Consider the following 23,122-nt stretch of genomic DNA (forward strand, 5'->3'; position numbering starts at 1 on the left):
ACCACTTTTGATTTCCTTAATCCTGAAAACTAAGGAATGTATGTATCATTTCCGCTCAACGGACGGAGAGGGAGGTCCAGAGATGTCAAGCGTCTCAGCCCAGAGAAGGCGGAGCTAGATCTCGTCAGATCTCTTGACTTCAGTCACCTGTTCTTTTTGAGTAAGTGGATGAGCTTCTGACCAGGAGTGTTGACAGGGACGGCAAAAGGGAACCCCCGGCTTGCTTTCCTAAATGTGCAAATGGTTGCCAGGGAAGAGAACTTTTGGAACTCTCCTGCCTACTTTGATAGGTACATTCTGACCCTTTCTTTCTCTCGTAAAGGCAAAAGAACTGCCTCCGAGGCTCAAAAAATATCATGGTGGGGGCTTATCCTCAGATTCCTTAAGTCAAGTAAAGAGAGTGCAGGCAGATGTTGCATATTTTGATTCCTTCTCCATCTTGGCAATTGATTTCATCTCAGACCTGGTATTTACTTTTTTAAAAAAGTGTATTATTTATTTATTTGACAGACAGAGATCACAAGTAGGCAGAGAGGCAGGCAGCGGGGGGGGGGTGGGAAGAGCAGGCTCCCTGCTGAGCAGAGAGCCCGATGCGGGACTTGATCCCAGGACCCCGAGATCATGACCGGAGCCGAAGGCAGAGGCTTAACCCACTGAGCCACCCGGGCGCCCCAGAGCTGGCATTTACTTTAACTGGACGAACAATGATAAGCTATGTGATGGGATGGAATTGGAATATTCCCCAAAGTGAAGAGAGTGAGTCATCTCGATATTACGTTCTTTATGAGGGAGAGAAGCGCTGAATAAGTGAAAACAAGTGAACACACTTGTTTTCACTTACTTTTGTTTGCTGTGCTGTGGAGAGAGGACTCCTGCGGGCAGTGTCTGTGGACAAAGGGTGAGGAGTGTGTGATCTGGTTTCTGGTCCACTAACTCTGTATAGCTAAGGAGATGCTTTTGGCTGGATTTCAGGTACTCCTTGTAAAATGGAGACAGCATTCGATTGGAGAAGCTGGAAAGATACTTGAGGGCTACAATTTTAGGCTCTTAAACTGCCCCGGGTGTCTACAGCAGCCCGTACTGAGCCTTATTGTGCTTCCATTCACCTATTAGTCCTGTTATTGATCCATTCGATACATTCCACTGTGTGTCCGGCACAGTGATTGACACTGGAGATGCATTAAAAGCTTATCTAGTTTCTAGACCTTCCAGAGGCACGGATGAGCTCGTGACCTAATAATAACCAGCACCTCCCAGTATCAGCTGAAACCTTAGCAGAGATTAAGTTGACAGCTCAAGAGGGAATCGGGCATAGGAGGGTTAGCTTTGGAATTTGAGCGGCACAGAGGGAACATCTATAGAAAGATCTCCAGCATGGGGCTGGATTGTGTGCTCGCAGGGCATTACTGGTACAAGTGAATGGGGCTCCTGCCACTGGAGATGCCGATCTAAGGCCGTGAGTTATTTTGGTCTCAGGTTCTCAGCATTGGGCTCGACATCAGGCTTTGAACCAAGAGACTCTCTAGCTCCTGGAATTCCCAGATTTTTACAGTTTTTTTTTTAATTTTATTTTTTAATTTTTTTATAAACATATAACGTATTTTTATCCCCAGGGTTCCAGGTCTGTGAATCGCCAGGTTTACACACTTCAGAGCACTCACCATAGCACATACACTCCCCAATGTCCATCCCCACCCCCTCCCCAGACTTTTACAGTTTTAACTTTGTGTAATGGCCCTGGAAACTGGGGGGAAAATAATTGTTCTAAGAAAAGCTCGCTCTTAGGTGCTCCTATGGGGAGAAGGGCACTGTGTCATTTATTGGTTATGTGGTCCTAGACAAGTGTCATTAGCTTTTTAACTCACTCTCCTTATGTCGAACAGCCTCCTCATAAAACCGTGGAGATTAATTAAAGATTAAATCAAGGACCTGGCACATATAGTCACTTTAAGTCATAGCTATTACTAAAAACAAGCATTTTCAAAATGGAGGGTCTTTCTGTGAATTTAATAATCGTTCCATAAGCTTCTTGAAATCTTAGTGCCTCTCTACTGAACTGAATGTGTTTTATCTACTTGCTGGGCTGTTATGGTTTAGCAACCTGCATATTAATCCATCATCTAAAAATTGCAAGAAATTTCTGATTGTATATGAAGTACAGTGTTTAAGGTATGCAGAATAAACCTTTTCCACCTGTTGGCACAATCACTATGTATGTTTGTCTTTAAACTAAAACTTAATTAGCAATAATAGGTTCCTAAAACTTCCTACAGCAAGCCAATAACCAAAAACTAATTACAATGAGTAGATATAAACAGAAGAAATGTCTTTTCTTTCTTTCTGTGGCTCAGTTATATCATCAAGTTGATTATCTGTTGACTATGCTGTGTTGTACTTGATCAAGGATACAATCTGACCAAGAAATTCTTGTTTGGCTTTTCTTATCTGGAAAAGTGCTTTAACCTTTCCTATAACCCTGTGTGTGTTCTATAAATGGTAGTTGAACATGTTATTTAAATAGAGGACATATCATAGGCATGGCTCATTAAGGTGAGATGGCAGAGACTAACCCAGAAGTTACCATTGTGACAAAACTTGTGAATATTACATCTCACCCCCAAATCAGTTCTTTCTCATGCCAGGAACTGTTCCAAGATTGCATGAAAAAAGATGAATGCACATGATGGATAGAGCTAAAATTCTGTAATTACTAAATCCAAATTCCACTGGGGCAGGGGCAATAACTAGTTTCTGTATTTCTTGAAGCAGAATGTTTTGAATGAATGGAGAAATATATAATACAAAGTGGTTAAAATCTGGACATATTATCATTCAAAAAATGTTTCGATAAACTACTTGTGTCACTGTTAAAATAGTTATCTTTTGCTATGGTAAACAATTCTAGCATATTCTATTACTGCAGGAGCTTTAAATTCCATTTATTTATTTATTTATTTACTTATAAACGTTTTATTTATTTATTTGACAGAGAGAGAGAGAGGGAGAGCACAAGCAAGGGGAGTTGCAGGCAGAGGGAGACAGAGAAGAACTCCCTACTGAGCAGGGAGCCAGATGCGGGACTCCATCCCAGGACCCTGGGATCTGACTAAGCCAATAGCAGACCTTAAGATGGCTTAAGGACTGAGCCATCCAGGCACCCCTAAAATTACTATTTTAGATAATATTACTTTGTAAACATCTTCTAGTAAGTAGAGTATGCAGCTAACACCTTTTTGTGAACAATTCTAATGTTTAGTTTTACTTTGCTTTCAATAATATGATGCAAACCTGCTTAAAATTAAAACAGGGCAGGTGTTACCTCAATGAGTACTGGGTTTCTTCCCCTACTCTATGGTCTCATTTACATTGTGTGATGTGCGCTTTTCAATGCCCCTGCTGTGTATAACAAGTCATACAGAATATATTGGGATTCATTAACATTGCATATTTCTGATTAATTATTAAAACTTCAATATAGTCTTGGATTTCTACTGATATTCAAAAACTACTCAAGATCTACATCTGTGGTTAATGATATTGGTATAATTCCCTTGATAGTTAAACTGAGTTTTGCTCTTCAGAAATAACTACACATAACCAGTATAATAGTATACCTTGAATGGAGTTAAATTTTGCCTTTCTCTTTCTTTTTTTTTTTTTTAAGTTTTATTTATTTGACAGAGAGATCACAAGTAGGCAGAGAGGCAGGCAGAGAGAGAGGGGGAAGCAGGCTCCCTGCTGAGCAGAGAGCCCGATATGGGTCTCGATCCCAGGACCCTGAGATCATGACCTGAGCCGAAGGCAGAGGCTTAACCCATTGAGCCACCCAGATGCCCCTGCCTTTTTCTTTTTAATTCTTCCAATTTTTTTGGTTGAAGGATAGTTGACTTACAATATAATATTCGTTTCTAGTTATAACATAGTGACTTGACATTTATGTACATTACAGAATGGTCACCACAATAGATCTAGTTACCATCTCTTTTAGGGTTCCTCGACTCAATTCTAACTTTGTGGAGATGTTCCCCCCATATACATAACACAAACAATTCTTGGGCGACAGCAGTATGTCCAAGAATTCAACTGAATTCAACTCAACTCTGACACTTCTAGCTGGAGATAGCATCAGATTCAATCCTACAAGACTGTTTTCCCCACCCCCACCCCATTTTCGATGCCAGTCTCAAACCTCAGGCCGTTACTTATGCTTCTGACCAATCAGCTTCAGATTCAAGGTTCCAACGGCCTTCTCCTTAGGTTCTTGTCATTTGCCAGAGAAGCTCACAGAACTCAAGGAAACACTTAGGTTTACCAGTTTCTTTCTTTTTTTTAAATAGTTTTTAAAGTTTTTTTTATAAACATATAATGTATTATTAGCCCCAGGGGTACAAGTCTGTGAATCGCCAGGTTTACACACTTCATAGCACTCACCATAGCACATACCCTCCCCAATGTCCATAACCCCACCACCCTCTCCCTCCTCCCCCTCCCCCCAGCAACCCTCAGTCTGTTTTGTGAGATTAAGAGTCTCTTATGGTTTGTCTCCCTCCCGATCCCATCTTGTTTCATTTATTCTTTTCCTACCCCCCAGGCCCCCCATGTTGCATCTCCAGTTTCTCATATCAGGGAGATCATATGATAGTTGTCTTTCTCTGATTGACTCATTTCGCTAAGCATAATACCCTCTAGTTCCATCCACATGGTTTACCAGTTTCTTATAGGATATGATAAAATTTACAAATCAGTATCAGATGAAGAGATACACGGGACAAGGTACAGGGAACTGGTGCAGATCTTCCCTGCCCTCTCCAGGTATCGCCACTCTCCCCATATCTCTACAGTTTCACCAGCCTGGAAGCTCTCCACAGCCAGTCCTCTTGGGTCTTTATGGAGGCTTCATTGCAGAACCATGATTGTTATTACCCGTTGGCTGATTCAGTCTCCAGCCCCCTCCCCACCCTGGAGGTCAGGAGATGAGGCTGGAAGTTCCAACCCTCTAATCTCAGGGCTGGTCCTCCTGGCAACTAACCTCCACACTTGGGTAGGGTCCAAAAGTTGTCTTCATTAACAATAAGAACCCATTTGACTTTTATGCTCTAGGCCATTTTCAGTAACTATTGATGAAGATGAAATATATCTGAGACATGTATTTTGGTCATCTGACTAGATATATATTTATTTTAAGATTTTACTTATTATTTTAGAGAAAGAGAGCAAGCAGGGGGAAGAACAGAGGGAGACAGACAAGCAGGGGCCATGGTGAGTGTGGAGCCCATCGTGTTGCCAGGCTCAATCTCATGACCCCGAGATCAGGACCTGAGCCAAAATCAAGAGTCGGACACTTAACCGACTGAGCTACCTGGGCACCCCAATATAACACCACCTGTTACCATACGAAGTTATTACAATATTATTGACTATATTCCCTAAGTTGTACTTTTCACCCCCGTGACTTATTTATTTTATAACTGGAAGATTGTACTTCTTAATTCTTTTCAACTATCTCAGCCACCATCCCACCCTCTCCCCTCTGGCAACCACCACTCTGTTCTCTGTATCTTTGAGTCTGTTTCTGTTTTGTTTTCTTTGTTCATTTGTCTTGCTTTTTAGATTCCAGACGTAAGTGAAATCATATGGCATTTGTCTTTTTCTGACCTATTTCACTTAGCATAATAGCTCTAGGTGACTGGGGCTTATTTTGAATCGCTGTTTAAGTATTTCAGTAGAAAGAATTTTTTTGGCCACATTTATACCCAACGGGATAGAGGTAAAAATTCACATGGCAATTGAGAGTGACCCTTTATAGAATTGTAGAAAATGGGGACAGTTACTAGAGTTTTAACACTTTGAAGGTTCTTATCATTATATCCTAGCAGGAACCAGTGAATAGACGTCTCAGAAAGTCTGAAAGAAACATGGGTTATAAATTAAAGACTCAGGAGGATGAAGTATTGACCATTAACTGATAATTCAGAATAGGTTCCCCATTTAAAGGGGAAATGTATGTTACTCCTCCTGGGATCGACTCTTAGGCTTTAGCTAGAAGAGAATACCAGGTGGTCACATTGGCCCTTGTGTCTTCAGTTCATATGTAGCTCTGATGTCAGTGAGGAATTGGCACCTGTTTTTCAGTAATAATGACACATAACAAATTAACTGCATTGGGCAGGGTTGTGGGACCAGTTACCAAGTCACTGGCTCTTAGCTCCAAGCACCCTCTCGGCTAGGCTTTGTGACAGGGGGACTGGGTCTCAGACATATCTGTTCTGTCAGCTGGAGCCCTGTGGGTTTTGCCCACAGAAAGGTATGCGGGGCTAGGGAGGAGGGCTTCTCCTTCCTGGGGACTTCCTAGACGGGAAGCTATGACCAACTCCTAAACAGTATTTCTTCACTCCATCAACAGCAGCTGATTGCTGGGGCAGAAGGTGAATCCATTTTACAGGCTTTCTAACCCTTGAAGAACTAAATTCAAAGTGCTACCCTGGGGCACATGGCTGGCTCAGTCAGTAGAGCATGTGACTCTTGATCTCAGGGTCCTGAGCTCAAGCCACATGTTGGGTATAGAGCTTACTTTTAAAAAAAAAGTACCACTTTAAGAGACACCAGCATCAGCTGGCTCACAAAAGTTGGGGTTCCAGTGTCATTGGGTGCCCCCTTTCTCAGAGGTCTGGAGTTCAATTCTATGGGACCCTTTCTCAAAGCTTCTCTTTAGTCCCCTGAAAGCGAAGGAACCATCTGCTTCCCAAAGTCCTGTGACCTCCACCGTGCTTTAATATTCTGTTTTACCTTTTTAGAGCTTCAAAACATAGTTAACAATTCTTTACATCTAGTTATTGATCGTTTATGTTGTCTATATTAAAATAACTTGTCATTCCTGTCTCTTGATTGATACAGTTGTGTTAGGAGACAAGGGATGAAAACAATGCAACTCTATGAGTCAAGGAATAGGGCTGGTACTTTACAAAGGTTCACATTTGCTTGGAAGGTCAACTGGCTAAAATTTATAATATTTTATGAAGGGAGAGGAATATGGAAGTACCCTAAAAATCGACTAAATTGAGTAATTTTTCTCAATCCTTATAATGAGAGTTTGCTATATTATTTGTGAAATTTAATTCCATAACAGAAGGCAAGAGAGACAAACGGGGTATTAGTCAGGGTCTTCCAGAGAGCCGACAGGGATTGGCTCATAGAGTTATGGAGGCCAAGAAATCCTAGGAATTGTGATCTGTAAGGTGGAGAACCCAGAAAGTCACCCACACAATTCAGTCTGAACCCAAAGGTCTGAGAATGGGGGTGGAAGTCCCAGTCTGAGTCTGAAAGACCAAGAATCAGGAGTCGATGTCTGGAGGCAGGAGAAGATGATGTCCCAGCTAAGCAAAGAAAGCAAACCCACTCTTCCTCCACCTTTTCTATGCCATTCCCTTTCTATTTGGCCCTCAAGGAATTGGATGATGCCACCTCATTGGTGATGGTGGATCTTCTTTTACTGAGTCTACTGATTCAAATGCTGATCTTTTCCAGAGACAGCCTTCCAGACACATCCAAGTATAATGGTTTACCAGCTATCAGGGCATCCTTTAGCCCAGTTAAATTAGTTGACACATAAAATTAACTATCACCGTTGGGATGGATGAACCTCATTTAAGTGTTAAGTGTAGCTAATACATAAGCTAATTGTTGATGAGTTGTAGGTAAAACTCTTAAGAGGTGTTAAAAATAGAAAACGAGAAAAGATGTAGCTTGAAAACTACAAGCAGAATTCACACGATATGTTAAATATAGATAATACGTCAGGAACATTCAAGACATATTACATATATGATAAATAGGACAAAACAAGCAAAAGTGTTTGTTTAGGGAAAGAAAAATATGAGACAGCCAAGTCAGAAGGTACAGATCCTGTCACTTCTAGGTTGACAGCTCATCATCCCTAGGTTGGCTACTCATTCAGACCCGTCCTGGCCCATGGTGCTTGGGTTAAGAAATGCAAACAAAACCATGGTTGTTTTGAAGGACCAGCTGGCAAGCTAGAGTTGACATGAGAAGTATTTGCCCCTGGTTACAAAGGAGGCAAGGCATATTCCTGATCTCGGGCACTTCTGGCATAACCTTTCAATGTCAACTCTGGTACTTGTGACAGAATGAGGGTGGTGGTGGGGAGAAGAATGGAGGAAGAGAGGGAGGGGAGAAGAAAGTGGAGGAGGAAGGAGTAGAGAGCGAGCGGCGAGAGAGGGAATCCCAAGCTTTAAGTTTCTGGTGCTCTATGCTATGTTAAGTATTCCAGCTCCCCCCCCCCCCCACCGTGTCTCACTGAGAGTTTTGAATTAATAAACCATCTGATTTAGCATTTTTATTGAGACTCTCTGTTCACTGAACTTTAGGATCATCCTAGTTCATTCCTGTGGAAAGGGCAGTTGGGATTTTGTGCAGGACTGCACTGCATCTATAGATCAATTTGGATTGACTGCCATCTTAATGATACCGAGTCCTCCAACACATGACAGGATGTCTTCCCATCTACTTAGGTCTTAAAAAATATTTTTTCAGTTGCATTTCATAATTTTCATTGTGCAAGTCTTTTTTTTAAGATGTTATGTATTTATTTGACAGAGAGAGATCACAAGTAGGCAGAGAGGCAGGCAGAGAGAGAGGGGAAAGCATGCTCCCCGCCGAGCAGAGAGCCCAATGCGGGACTCGATCCCAGGACCCTAAGATCACGACCTGAGCCAAAGGCAGAGCCACCCAGGCGCCCCTAATTATGCAAGTCTTACAATTATTTTGTTAAATTGATTCCTAAATATTTTTGATGCTATTATAAATAATAAACAATAAATGGAATGTTGTACAATATTAAAATGCAATTAAGAAAATGTGATACATATAATAACAGAAGCTATTGTTGGAAGTAGGGTATAATAGCATTGGAAGATGATTTTTATTTAAGGAAAAGAATAAGAACATCAAATCATCTGCATTACAAAACTGTGACTATGTGCCCCAAACAAGCAAAGAAACCTGTATACAAAAGTCCTAAAGTAAAAGTAAAATGCAATTTTTCTCTTTTTTCACCTTTTTGTAATTTCAAACAAGTCTTTAATGACAATGACTACTTTTATCGTGAAAACTCTGAATATGTATTAAAAAAATCCAATGACCTTGATCTATTTGGGTGGTTAAAATAGTCAGACTGGACTTTTTATGATACTTCCTTTTTGAGAGCTAATTACATGTTTATTCTTACAGGGCTAAAAATAAAATTGCTGCATTTCATTTCAAATTGACACCAGTTAATCATGTAAGATTTTTTTTTGCAATTTCTCATGCTAAGCAGCTCCTGTAACATTAATTTATATTTTGTTTAGATGCTAATCATATCTACATTATGCTAATCAGTTTTCTGGTTTTGTTTTTTTTAATGATTTTTTCAAAGATTTTATTCATTTATTTGGGAGGGAAAGCAGCAAGCAAGGGAGAGAGAGAGAGAGAGAGAGAGACAGAGAGAGAAACAGCACGAGTTGGTGGTGGAGGGGCAGAGGGAGAAGCAGGCTGAGCAGGGAGCCAGACATGGGACTCCACCCCAGAACCCTAGGATCAGGACCTGAGCTGAAGGCAGATGCTCAACCACTGAGCCCCCCTCTACCTATCAGCTTTTTTGCAATATAGATTTTAATTTCTTTTTAATTCCCCATTAAAATTTATTCATGCTATATGATAGCTCAACGGTCAGTATATGATTAAAAAGTTATAATCACAGGAAACTGTACATTTGACATCACAAGAAAACAATTTTCATTTCTCACTGAGTAAATAATTCAAATTCTGGCTGCAGAATACAGGTGATTGTCAGGATAGTCTAATTTTTGTACTTCAGACTTTCTGAATGTTTGTTTCATGGATATAAGAATAAACAAACCAGTATCTCTTATATCTCTTACATTTGCTGTCCACATTGCCTGAAAGAGGCAGATTTATAGTTGTGTACAGGAAAGTGAGCTATTGCTGGAATCTTCCCCACTTGTGACACGTCTCTCCCCATCACTGCGTGCATCCTCTGAGCTGAAGCCGCGGAGAGTCCGAGCATATGGGCGGCTGTTGGAGCTGCTACCCTCCTCCTTCCATGAGAGCCGTTTCCCTCGCTAATTGGAAGGGGCTCTGCTGCTGACTACCGCTTCATGCTAGAAAGACTGTGCCCCACAATTTAATTAGTTGGTAATTCTAATCCACTAATTTAACTAACACTTGTTTTGAGCATTGTGTCACCTGGCACAACATTTTTGAGACTTAATAGAAGAGCGCGCAGTTTCCGGGCAGCGTGCCTTCATTTAGGGCACCGTTAACGGCCCCTTCATTATTTGATTTAACTATTCTATTCTCTGGAATTGTGAGGTTTTCAGCCAAACCTATTGATGCGTGCTCATTAAGACCAGTTGTCTACAAAGCACCTGCTTTCCTGAGAAAGGATCTTATTACGAACACATAGCTAGTTCTCGCCAAGAAGAGGGCTTAAATTTCTTTGGCTGGCTGGAAGCTTTATCAGACTGCCTTTTTGGTCTTTGTAGTCATTGTGCTAAGTCCAAATTTCTTCCTTCTCCTTTTGTTCTGGGAAGGTCCTGCTGCAAATCACTCTCCATCCTCCCTGGGGAAGCCAGACCGTGCCCTGCCCAGCCCTGCGACTAGATTCTTCTGTGATAGGAGCACAATGGTTCTAGTTCCTGTCACCTTCTCAGGGGAGTCATTTAAACCCAAGGACATCCAAAAAAAGTCAGCACCTGCCCTCCACCCCCCATGGCTGTTAACCTATACTCTACCCTTCCTCTGCTTCTGTTCTATTCTGGTCGCTTGTCCTTCCCTCGGTAAAGGACTCCCATTGGAATCAGTAAAGGCAGGACCAGCAGAGGCAGCTGTGCCACAAGCCATTCCTTTGTTCTGAGGACAGTGAGTTCCAAGCAGTGCTCTTTTAAAAATGGAAACACTCTCAAGGAGGAAGTCACCTGAAACTCAAAATACCTCCTGTGAAAAGCAGCAGCAGGACCTACTGTAACTACCCCTGCGACCTGGGGCTTGAAGCCATGTTTCTCCTAGTGTCAGTTTCCTCCTCTGTGAAAGGTGAGCAGGGGCTCAATCCATTGCTTTAGTTCTGGTGAGTTGAGAGAATGCTTTGGGATCCAATGAAAGCCACGGACTTTCTCCTTAGAATAGCACACCTGCGCAAATTAAGAAAAAATTATAAAAAAAAGCTAGGGAGGGACCGGTACTCTGGAGACCCACGGCCACTGGGTTAAAATAAAACATAAACATGCAAACTAAACCATGAACACAATCTCTAAATTCATTTTGAAGTCTCACATTCTGCAATTCCAACCTCCCCATCCGGGTTCCTGGTGTGGCTTGGCTGTCCTCTGCACTGATCTGTCCCTCATTCCTCATCTCTGTGATGTTGTCACCTGTTTATTTTCTTATTACATAACTGTAAAGGGTCACCTTTGGAAAAAATCATGAAACTGTGGTGAGACATTACAGGACCCTATCGTTGGCCATTTCTTCTCGCTTTTCAAACTTACCTCCCTTAAACAAAATTACGTTTTAAATTATGGTAAAATAGACATTAAATAAAGTTTACCAAGTTAATTATTTTTTTTAAAAGATTTTATTTATTTATTTGAGAGAGAGAGAATGAGAGAGAGAGCATGAGAGGGGGGAGAGTCAGAGGGAGAGGCAGACTCCCTGCTGAACAGGGAACCCCACGTGGGACTCCATCCCAGGACTCCAGGATCATGATGTGAGCTGAAAGCAGTCGCTTAACCAACTTAGCCACCCAGGTGCCCCCAAGTTAATGATTTTTAAGTGCACAGCTCAGTGGCATAAGCACATTCACAATGTTGTCCAATCCTCACACCACCCAGCTCTAGAACTTTTCATCTTCCCAAACTGCAACTCTGTGCCCATTCAACAGTACTCCCCTCAACTCCTGGTAACCTGTTTCACAGGATCAATTAAATTTTAACTGACATTTGGATCATTGATTATTAAATTAATTTATCCCCCCAAGTTACACCATGACACAACATTGAAAACCAAAGGCAAAAATTTATAGAAGATGATTCTAGGACAGGCAATGTGGGGAAAACCAGGACAAACTGCTAAATCTGCCAAGTGTTAACGGAAATCTCCAAGCAAGTCATAAGATACTCAGGAATATAGGATGGTGAAGGCACTTCAAGCCAAAACACTGGGAGACGAATCTTTAGATGGACTTAACAGTCTTCTGCTTTAGCAGAACATAATATTAAGTTTCTGTCTTTGGATACATTTATCAGAAAGCAAGTAAGAAGGAAAACATTCCTTGTGTTCGGAGATAAAACCTGTACTAGAACAGCTGCTTGGACTCTGGAATGGAAGGCACCGTGTCCAGGTCCCACACATCTGGATTGCCTGCTGACATCTTGACCTCTGGTGAGAGAGAAATTTCTATCTTTCTTAGGCCACAGATGGTTTGGACACCATCAAAGAAGTTGGACCAGTATCCTAACCAACAGAGATCTACTTTATACCACATGAAAGATAAAGTTCTCTGTGAACTAGGAGCCCAGATTAACTCTGGGTTAAGCCATAACTCTAACAAAAGAAAGAAAGGAAAATGTCTTTGGAACTTGAGGGAGAGAAAGGGCTTTAAGATTTTTATTTATTTATTTGGGGGGGGGGGCAAAGAGAGAGGGAGAGAGAGACTCTCAAGCAGACTCCCTGCTAAGTATGGAGCCCAACGCAGGGCTCAATCTTACAACCCTGAGATCATGAATTGAACTGAATCCAGAGTTGGATGCTTAACTGACTGAGCCACCTAGGCACCCCAAGAGAAAGGGTTTTAAATAAAATACCGAAAAATACAATCCATGAGAGGAAAAAACCCCGATATTTGACTTAACAAAAATTAAGGATTTTTGCTGAATGAAGGAAACCATAGAAAAAGTGACAGATTGGAAGGTAAGGAGATGGGGCACCTGGGTGGCTGAGTTGTTGGGCGTTTGCCTTTGGCTCCGGTCATGATCCCAGGATCCTGGGTTCGAGCCCCGCATCGGGCTCCCTGCTCGGTAGGAAGCCTGTTTTTCCCTCTCCCACTCCCCCTGCTTGTGTTCCCTCTCTGTCTCTCTCTCAGATAAATACATAAAATCTTAAAAAAAAAAAAAAAGCTAAGGATATACTTTTAATATGAAAAAGTAGAACGTGGGTCAGCATCTAGAATATACAAGGAACTCTAGTGAGTCAACAAGAAAAAAGGGAACGGTATGCATTTTCTGTGTGCTGCTGTAATGACCACAAACTTGCTGGCTTAAAACAACAAAAATTCATTATTTTACGGTTTTGCAGGTCAGAAGTCCGACCAGGATTTCCCTGGGCTAAAATCAAGGTGTCTGCAGGGTTATGTCTTCTCTGCAGATTGTGGAAGAAAACCCGTTTCTTGCCTTTTCCAGCTTCTGGAGCTTGGCCCCTTCCTCTGTCTTCAAAGCCAATGACAGCAAGTGAATCTCACATGCCTCACTGTGTGACCTGCTTTTTTGTCTCTTTTTTTTTTTCTTTACCTTTTTTTTGTTGTTGTTTACCTGTGATTATACTGAGCCCACTCAGAAAATCTGGGATACTCTCGCTATTTTATTATTTTAAAAAGAGTTTAAGAGAGAGAGAGAGCAAGAGCGAGTGAGCGAGAGTGAGAGCGTGCACAAGCAGAGGGGGCAGGACAGAGAGAGTGAGAGAGGCAGACTCCCCGCTGAGCAGAAAGCCCGGTATGGGGCTCGATCCCAGGACGCTGGGATCATGACCTGGAGCCTAAGGCAGACGCTTAACCAACTGAGCAACCCAGGTACCCCGATTTAGCTTTTTTTTCTTTTTTAATTAAGATTTTATATATTTATTTGACACAGAGACACAGCAAAAGAGAGAACACAAGCAAGGGCAGAGGGAGAAGCAGACCCCCTACGGAGTGGGGAGCCCAATGCAGGGCTCAATTCCAGGACCCTGGGATCATGACCAAGGCAGACGCTTAATGACTAAGCCACCCAGGCACCCAGTCTCACTATTTTAAACTCTCCTGATTAGCGATCTTAATTCCATCAGCAACCTTAATTAGTAAGGGAGTCCATAGGTTCCACGAATCAGGCTGTGGACATCTTTGGGGGAGCTCTTAGTCTGCCTACTAGGCACACATCAGAACAAAGATGAGGGATATGAATTCCCAGAGAGGGGAAACACTTATGATGAACAAATTATGTTCAGAAACTACCAGGACAATGATCTTAAGCATCACCTGGAAGTACATTCATTTTTCTATCAGAATGTTTATTAAGCATGTAACATGGGCCACATTCCCATTGAGAAGCAAAGGTGGAGAGGTCTTCAGCGGTCAGCCAAAGGTCCCTTAGAAACCCAGTCTGTCCTAGACCATCTCAGGTGTCCTAAAATACTACCAGTAAAGAATGTATTGATTGTAGAGACCTGATGTATGAGATGTTCTTTAGAATTCCAAGGCTTTTGTCTTCGTTTCAGAGTCAACATGACACAGTGTTTAATCTATCTGATTGCTGTGTAAGGTTACCTTCACAAATTAGGAGAGGGCTCAAAGCACTTTTTAAAGAAATTACCAGTGTTAGCCGTGGACTGCCTTTTTGCCTTAACTGATAACCTACTTTCCCTTAGAGATACCTAACTTAATTGAGCCAACACTGAAAAAAATCTGCAGTATCAAAATGCATTCTGTAGAAGTGACTAGAATCAGTATTTTATTTACAGATCCAGGAACTATTCAGCACAGCTGCACCACCCGCCAAGGCAGGGCTGAAAGTCAGGGTCATTTTCGTAACTTCAATTAAATAGATTACATGCAGCAGCGGCACAAATGGAGGTCATTATCGTTAGAGTTGAGTTGAGAGAGGTGGCAAACGTGGGCACCACCTTAAGATCACAGGAAAATATGCCTTTGTGCTAGATCTCCAAAAAGCTGGCTCTTATTTTTTCTCTCTGGAAGTAATGCTTGCCTAGAATCACATATCTGACTGTAACAGCAAGGTTATGTGACTTTACATATTGAGAGTATATCTAAACATAATAACAATATTACTTTGAACTTCCATTGTACTCTTCATTCAAGGACTTTTCCATCATTAGCTAATTAAATCTCACAGTGTGAAAATGGAAATACATACTTACCTCATTTTGTCAAAGGGAAAGTTTTTCAGTGGTTAGATGACAGAGTGAACAGTTACCTCAATGGGAAGGCAGTAGGGGGACGGGGGTGGAAACGTCTTGCTGAATAATGCAGATGCCTGGGAATGAAGCTCAAAGGTTCACGTAAGGGCCATTCATCTTATGTATCACTTTAGAAGGCTGAGTCTAAATGTCACCAGATACATGGAAAATACTGCTCTCACAAATTCTCTGGAAAGGACACTGATTCTCCTCACAGAACTATTTTGGTGTCTTTACAAATTAAGTTCTTTATAAAATGAATTCTTTTTTTTTATGTATAAGGATATTTATTGCAGCATTGTTTGTAAAAGCAAAACACTAGAAACAATACAAACATCGATAAAGAGGATGACAAATAGTGGTACCTTCAAGCATGCAATATTGAATATTGTGCAAGCATTAAAAAGAGCAGAATTGGGGTGCCTGGGTGCCTCAGTGGGTTAAGCGTCTGCCTGGCTCAGGTCTCAATCCCGGAGTCCCCCAAGGATGGAGCCCACATCTGGTTCCCTGCTCAGTGGGGAGTCTGCTTCTCCCCCTGCTCTTCTGCTGCCCCCCCCACTCGAGCTTTCTCTCTTTCTAGTGCGCGTTCTCTCTCTCAAATAAATAATTTTTAAAAATCTTTAAAAAAATAAGGCAGAATCAACAGAGGTCTATTGGCCCAATGACAATGATGCAATGTTGAACAAAGAAGGTAAGTTACTTAGTAATTTTATAAAAACATATGAAAATAGAAACTACTGAGTAATTTTACTAAATATAAAAGAAATTCTTGTTTTCAACTTAATGTCTTACTGCTTTTCTTCTCATAACACCTTATTGAAATAGAATTCATGTGCCAAGTAATTCACAAATTTAAAGTGTACATTTCAATGGTTTTTAAATACGTTTACAGATATGTGCAACTGTCACCACAGGTAATTTTAGAACATTTTCATCATCTCAAAGAGAAACCCCTCGCCTCTTAGCTATTACTGCTCAGTTGCCCCAAAGACCACCAAATCTAAGTAAACTCTGAATCGTTTTGCTTCCGTAGATGTGCCTGCTCTGGATAGCTCATCTAAATGAGATCATACACTATGTGGTTTTCTGTGTCTGGCTTCTTTCACTTGGCATAATGTTTTCAAGGTTCATCCATGTTATAGCGTGCATCAGTATTTCTTACCTTTTTTTTTTTTTTTTTTTTTAGCTACATAATGTTTCATTGCATAGATACGATTTATCCATTCCACACACCCATGTCTATCCACTCATGAATTACGGACATTTGGGTTGCTTCTACCTTTCAGCTCTTACGAAAGAGGCCGTTATCAACATTCATATACAAGTTTTTGTGCATACGTGTTTTCATTCAGGGGGCACGTACCTAGAAGTAGAATTGGCCGGTCACATAGCAATTCTATCTTTACCTTTTTGAGGAACTGTTGACTATTTCAGTTCTCTTGGGTATATATCCAGGAGAGAATTGCTAGGTCATATGTTAATTCTATTATTCATCTTCGGAGGAACTGCCAGACTGTTTTCCACAGTGGCTGCCCCACTCTCAAGCCCCAGCAGCAGAGTGTGAGGGTTCCGATTTCCCCACATCCTGGCCAACTATGCTATTTCCCCCATTTTTGATTACAGCCAACCTGGAGAGGGTGAAGAAGTATCTCATTTTGATTTTTTGATGTGCATTTCCTTGATAACTAATGATGTTCCATATCTTTTCATGTGTTTTTGTTTTCGTTTTTGTTTTGGGGGGGTATATGGAAAGAGTATGTTGCAGTTAGGAACAAAATATACAACTTTCTTGGCAAAAGAAAGAAAAGAAAGTTCTTTTGATCTCCTTGAATGCAGCACACATGAAAAGTGACGGTTCCCCTAGGCTCCCTCACAAATGGAGGAATAAGCAGAGGGCCGGAGTGCAGAGATCTTTTTCTGGGCCCAGACCTGTGAAAAGCGATAACCAAGTGTTCGTGCTGAGCGAGGCCCACGGATGGAATGTGTTCCTGGTCAGCCCCCTTGAGTCTGGAAGCATCGGCACCTCCAGTAGTGTATTTGTGTGGGCATACCTCAGTTCCTGGGAGAAGGCACAGGGGTGTACTGGGAGATGTGCGCTCCTCGTGTAGTGACAGCCATGGGCATGTACATGCCTGTGTTGCTGAGGGAGATGTGCCTCCCTGCTGGGTGCGAGGTCCCACCGTGAAGGCAGGCTGGAGAGAAATGGGGTGATCCATTCCTCGGGGCAGAACTGAAGCTGAAAGCTGCAGGAGGTATGGTGCATCCAAGATGGCTTAGGTGATGAGGAGATGTGTGAGTCACTGTCTGGTCGGAAGACACAGGAGATGGAAGATGTGGGGAGGGTGTGGACTGAGCAAGCATCCTGCTGGGGGGATGTTATAACGGGAAAACCCATTCTGAAGTGCTGGGCTGGGGTCCAGGGTCAAGGCTATACCACCCATAGCTGCATTCCTTAGCCAGGCCCGTCCATTTTGCAGACTTCCCTTGGTTCTGCCATTTCTGTGGACCACCGTCAGCAAACCTGCAGAGCAAGGGGTCAGATGGAGCTGGAACTCCAGCGGGCGTCTTAATACATTTTCCGTTAAAGTGGGTGACGATGGCGTCACACTTCTCTGTGGACTCCATTCTTGCAAAGCCATCCCCTGTGCTGGTCCCACTGGTGTCTCGGAGGATTTGAGTGAAGACAACCTCCCCAAAGGGCTTCCCCTTCTAGTTCCTGCTTATCCATTGCTAGCGGAAGGACTGACAGGTATAACTTCATGGGGTCCCGCCCCTGTTGCTTTGTCGTCATCTGTGCTTGTATGCCACTGGCTTTCAGTGCCCTTACAGTTTTCTGTGCTGCTGAAGGACGGTCAAAGTCCACCAAGCCACAGCTGTTGCACTTGCTGGTGCTCTTCTCCAGTATGACCTCAGGGGAGACAATCCTGCCATACGACCAGTACGATTTGACAGGGTCCTGGTCAGTAGTGCCTGGTTGCAATCCCCGGATATAGATGTTGGTTTGGCTCAGCTGGTCCTTTCCATTGCTCCCCTGCTGCGGCCAGGGGTACTGTTGCTTGGATGAGGTGATGTCATCTGCTGAGGCAGTGACACATACAGCTTCTTCTTGTTTTTCTTTCTTTCTTTCTTTCTTTTTTTTTTAAAGATTTTATTCATTCATTCGACAGACAAAGATCACAAGTAGGCAGAGAGACAGGCAGAGAGAGGAGGAAGCAGGCTCCCTGTGGAGCAGAGAGCCTGATGCAGGGCTCTATCCCAGGACCCTAGGATCATGACCTGAGCCGAAAGCAGAAGCTTTAACCCACTGAGCCACCCAGGCGCCCCTTCTTCTTATTTTTCTTATAGCCAAAAGTCGAAATCCCGGGCCTGGAAGCCATTGAGAGCAGCATCTTCTCTTTAATGTTAGGTGGCTGAGCCTTCCCATGTGTTTATTGGCCATTTAGATACCTTCTTTGAAGAACTGTCTATTCAGGGGCGCCTGGGTGGCTCAGTGGGTTAAGCCTCTGCCTTCGGCTCGGGTCATGATCTCAGGGTCCTGGGATCGAGCCCCGCATCAGGGTCTCTGCTGGGCGGAGAGCCTGCTTCTCCCTCTCTCTCTGCCTGCCACTCTGCCTACTTGTGATCTCTCTCTCTGTCAAATAGATAAATAAAATCTTCAAAAAAAAAAAAAAAAAGACTGTGAAGAACTGTCTATTCAGATTCTTTGCCCATTTTTAAATTGGGTAGTTTTTCTAATGTTGAGTTATAAGGATTTTTGTTGTTTTAACATATTTTGCATAAAAGATTTTTATTAGATACATGGTTTGCAAATGTTTTCTCCTACTCTTTGCTTGACTTTTCACTTTTTTTTTTTTTAAGATTTTATTTATTTATTTGACAGAGAGATCACAAGTAGGCAGAGAGGCAGGCAGAGAGAGAGGGAGCAGGCTCCCCACTGAGCAGAGAGCCCGATGCGAGGCTCGATCCTAGGATGCAGAGATCATGACCTGAGCCGAAGGCAGAGGCTTAACCCACTGAGCCACCCAGGTGCCCCGACTTTTCACTTTCTTGATAGTATCCTTAGAAACGCAAAATTTTACATTGTGATGATGTTCAATTTACCTTTTTAAAATTTTGCTTGTGTTTTTATTGCCATGTCTAAGAAACCACTGCCTAATTCATAGTCATGAACACTTAATGCCTATTTTTTCCCGAGAATTTTATAATCTCAAGTGCTTGCATTTAGGACCTCGATCCATTTTGAGTTCATTTTGTAGAAGGTGTGAGGTATGAATCCAAATTCATTCTTTTGCATGTGGATATCTGGTTGTCCCACTTTTTGAAAAAAATATTCTTTCCTTGTTGAATTGTTGTGGCATATTTATTGATAAGCAATTGACCACAAATGTAAATGATTATTTCTGGACTTTCAGTTTTATTCCATTAGTGTATATGTCTGTCCTTATGTCAGTAATGCACACTCTTGGATGCTGTAGCTTTGTAGTAAGTTTTGACACTGGGAAGCAGAAGTCCTTCAATTTTGTTCTTTTTTGGGGTTAGTTTTGTCCAGTCTGGTTCCCTTAGTTTCTACATGAATATAAGCCAAATAGTATCCATATTGTTTCCATATGGATAAGCTTATTAATTTTATGAGAAAGGTAGCTGGGTATTTGATAGAGACTGCTTTAAATCTGTAGTTCAGTTTGGGGAGTCTCGCCATTTTAACAATACAAAATCTTCCAATCAATTGCACAGGATGTCTTTCTATTCAGTTTGGTCTTTAAAAAATGTCTTTCTTTCTTTTTTTTTTTTAAAGATTTTATTTATTTATTTGACAGAGAGAGAGACACGCACACACAGCGAGAGAGGAAACACAAGCAGGGGGAGTGGGAGAGGGAGAAGCAGGCTCTGCAGGGAGCCTGCTTCGGGACTTGATCCCAGGACTCTGCCTGGGTGGCTCCATTGGTTAAGTGTCTGCCTCTGGCCCAGGTCATGATCCCAGGTTCCTGGGATTGAGCCCTGCATAGGGCTTCTTGCTCAGCAGGGAGCCTGCTTTTCCCTCTGCCTGCTGCTCCCCTGATTGTGTTCTCTTTCTCTCTCTCTGACAAATAAATAAAATCTTTTAAAAAATGTCTTTCAATGATATTTTGTAGTTTTCCACGGAGATGTCCTATATTTGTGTTAAATTTATTCCCAAGTATTTTATTCTTTTTAACGTTATTGTAAATGTAGTATTTTCTTAATTTAATTTTTGTATTGTTTATTGCTTGTGTGGAGAAATAGAATTTGATTTTGTGTATTGATTTTGTATTTTGTAACCTTGCTAAAGTTTTTCCTTTGGTCTAATAGTTTCTTTGTGGATTCCTTCGAGTCTTCTACATGTAAGGTCATGTCAACTGTAAATAGAAATAGATTTCCTTTTCCTTACTAATCTGGAATGTCTTTTATTTCTTTTTCTTGGCAATTACTCTGAATAACATTTCCACTACAATGTTGAACAGCAATGGTGATAGCAGACATCCTTGTCTGCTTCTCCACATCTATAATTAAGAACCCTATTTATTAAATTGTGCAAAGAAAGCAAACTTCAAATCTGTGTTGCTTTGCTATTTGAAGTGGAACATGAATATACCTTGTTTCAATTCTTCCACTTTAAAATGGCATAAAATATTTATTATCTTTCTATTTTGGTATTGGGAAGATGAATTAGAATGTGATGGTCCCCTTAAAAATTAAATATTATGTAAATTCATAGAACAAAATTATGGAGCATGATTAGGACAGTTCTTTTTAAAGATTTTTTTTTTTTTAAATTTGACAGACGGAGATCACAAGTAGGGAGAAAGGCAGACAGAGAGAGATCGAGAAGCAGGCTCCCTGCTGAGCAGAGAGTCCGTTGCGGGACTCAATCCCAGGACCCTTGGATCATGACCTGAGCCGAAGGCAGAGGCTTTAACCCACTGAGCCACCGAGGCACCTGATTAGGACAGTTCTTAACTAGGGGATGAAACCTTTAGCCACAACCATTTTTCCTTCTTAAAGATCAGAATTATTGGGGTGCCTGGGTGGTTCAGTTTGTTAAGCAACTGACTCTTGATCTCAGCTCAGGTCTTGATCTCAGTGTTGTGAGTTCAAGCCCCACATTACGCTCCATCATGGGCACGGAGCCTACTTAAAAAGAACAAAACAAAACAAAACAAAACCCCCAAAGATCCAAATTATTAATGAATCATGCTCTTTTTAAAAAACATTAAGATTTATTTATTTTGAGGGAAAGACAGAGAGCATGTATATGGGACGGGGGGAGGGGCACAGGGAGAGAGAGAATCTTAAGCAGACTCCCTGCTCAGGGCAGAGCTCAACATGGGGCTCAATCCACTATCCTGAGATCACGACCTCAGCTGAAATCAAGAGTCGGTCACCCAACCGACCAAGCCACCCAGGCACTCTGAATCATGATCTTTATTCTTGACTAAGGCAGGCTGGGGTTTGGGTGACTTTCTGGAAGACACACAATGTTTGCCTGTCCTGGGGACCATGAATAACTTGAATAACCACAAATAACCCACGTCTGTTGGTTAGTCTTTTTGTTTATGAATCCTGCTTATTTGCTCTTTTTTATATATTGTCTTGATAAATAAATTAATATCCCAATTAATGTAAAAGTGGCTTATAAAAGAATTTCTCCTTTGGGCCAATAATTCCTTCCCTCTGAAAAATGAGGAAAAGAGGGTCGGAGAACTCCCTCTCCCCTGGCGGTCATCCCTGGGTATGGCTGCATCAATAGCTGGAAGGCCCCGAGTCCTCCGCCTGCGAGGCCCCCCACACGGAGCGGAGAGACTGTGTCTAGGGCCAGGTCCCTCTGAGTCCCTCTGTGAACAGAGCTACCTCGTGGTTTTACTTGCAGGTAGCACTGACATAAAATAAAACACTGCATTCTCTTCCTAGAAAGACAAATATTTCAGTCCATTCAGCTACTATAATAAAATACCACAGACTGGATAGAGATGGCTTATAAAGAACAGAAACTTATTTCTCACGGTTCTAGAGGATGGAAAGCCCAAGATCAAAGTACTAAGAAGCTCAGCGTCAGGTGGGGACCGGGTTCCTGGTTCATAGATAGCTCTTTTTTCTCTGTCTTCTCATGGCTGAGAGGGGAGGGACTGATCTGGAACATCTTTTGGAAAAGCATGAGTCCTGGGGCGCCTGGGTGGCTCAGTGGGTTAAGCCTCTGCCTTTGGCTCAGGTCATGATCCCAGGGTTCTGGGATCGAGCCCAGCGTTGGGCTCTCTGCTCAGGGGGGGAGCCTGCTTCCCACCCCCCTCTCTCTCTGCCTGCCTCTCTGCCTACTTGTGATCTCTGTCTGTCAAATATATAAAATCTTAAAAAAAAGAAAGAAAGAAAGAAAGAAAGAAAAGCATGAGTCCTGCGACACCTGGGTGGCTCAGCCTCTTAGGCATTTGTCTCTGGCTCAGATCATGATCCCAGAGTCCTGGGATTGAGTCCTGCATTGGGCTCCTCGCTCAGCAGGGAGACTGCATCTCCTTCTACCTGCCACTCCCCCTGCTTGTGCTACTCTCTCTCTAACAAATAAAATCTTAAAAAAAAAAAAAAAAAAAAAAAAAGCATGAGTCCCATTCATGAAGATTCACCCTCATGACCTAGTAACTTCTCAAAAGTCCCACCTCCTAATACCAGCACAATGGGGATCATATTTTAACATACAAGTTTTGGGGAGGGGGGAGGAGGGAGACACCAAACATTCAATATGGCAAAGAGGCATCCTCAAGTTTGACAGCCACTAAAACCCCTATTATTTGTAGCAACTACCTATTATAGAGGTCCTGGGGTAAACGCTTTCTCTGGTTTATCTCCTTTAGTCCTCACACGGTCCTATCAGTGG

The 23,122-nt window shown here is 42.1% G+C and overlaps 1 long non-coding RNA gene and 1 pseudogene across 2 annotated transcripts in view; both read right to left on the minus strand.

Annotated features, from left to right (window-relative positions):
* LOC308354659 overlaps window positions 1-23,122 on the minus strand; it is a 43,975-nt gene that overhangs the window by 17,143 nt on the left and 3,710 nt on the right. The window lies entirely within an intron of this gene.
* Window positions 17,293-18,396, minus strand: LOC308353921 (RNA-binding motif, single-stranded-interacting protein 2-like; annotated as a pseudogene). Its single transcript has one exon. The product of its transcript is annotated as an RNA-binding motif, single-stranded-interacting protein 2-like (transcript).

The sequence above is a fragment of the Martes martes genome (genome assembly GCF_963455335.1).
Source record: "Martes martes genome assembly, chromosome: 13".
Taxonomy (NCBI): domain Eukaryota; kingdom Metazoa; phylum Chordata; class Mammalia; order Carnivora; family Mustelidae; genus Martes; species Martes martes.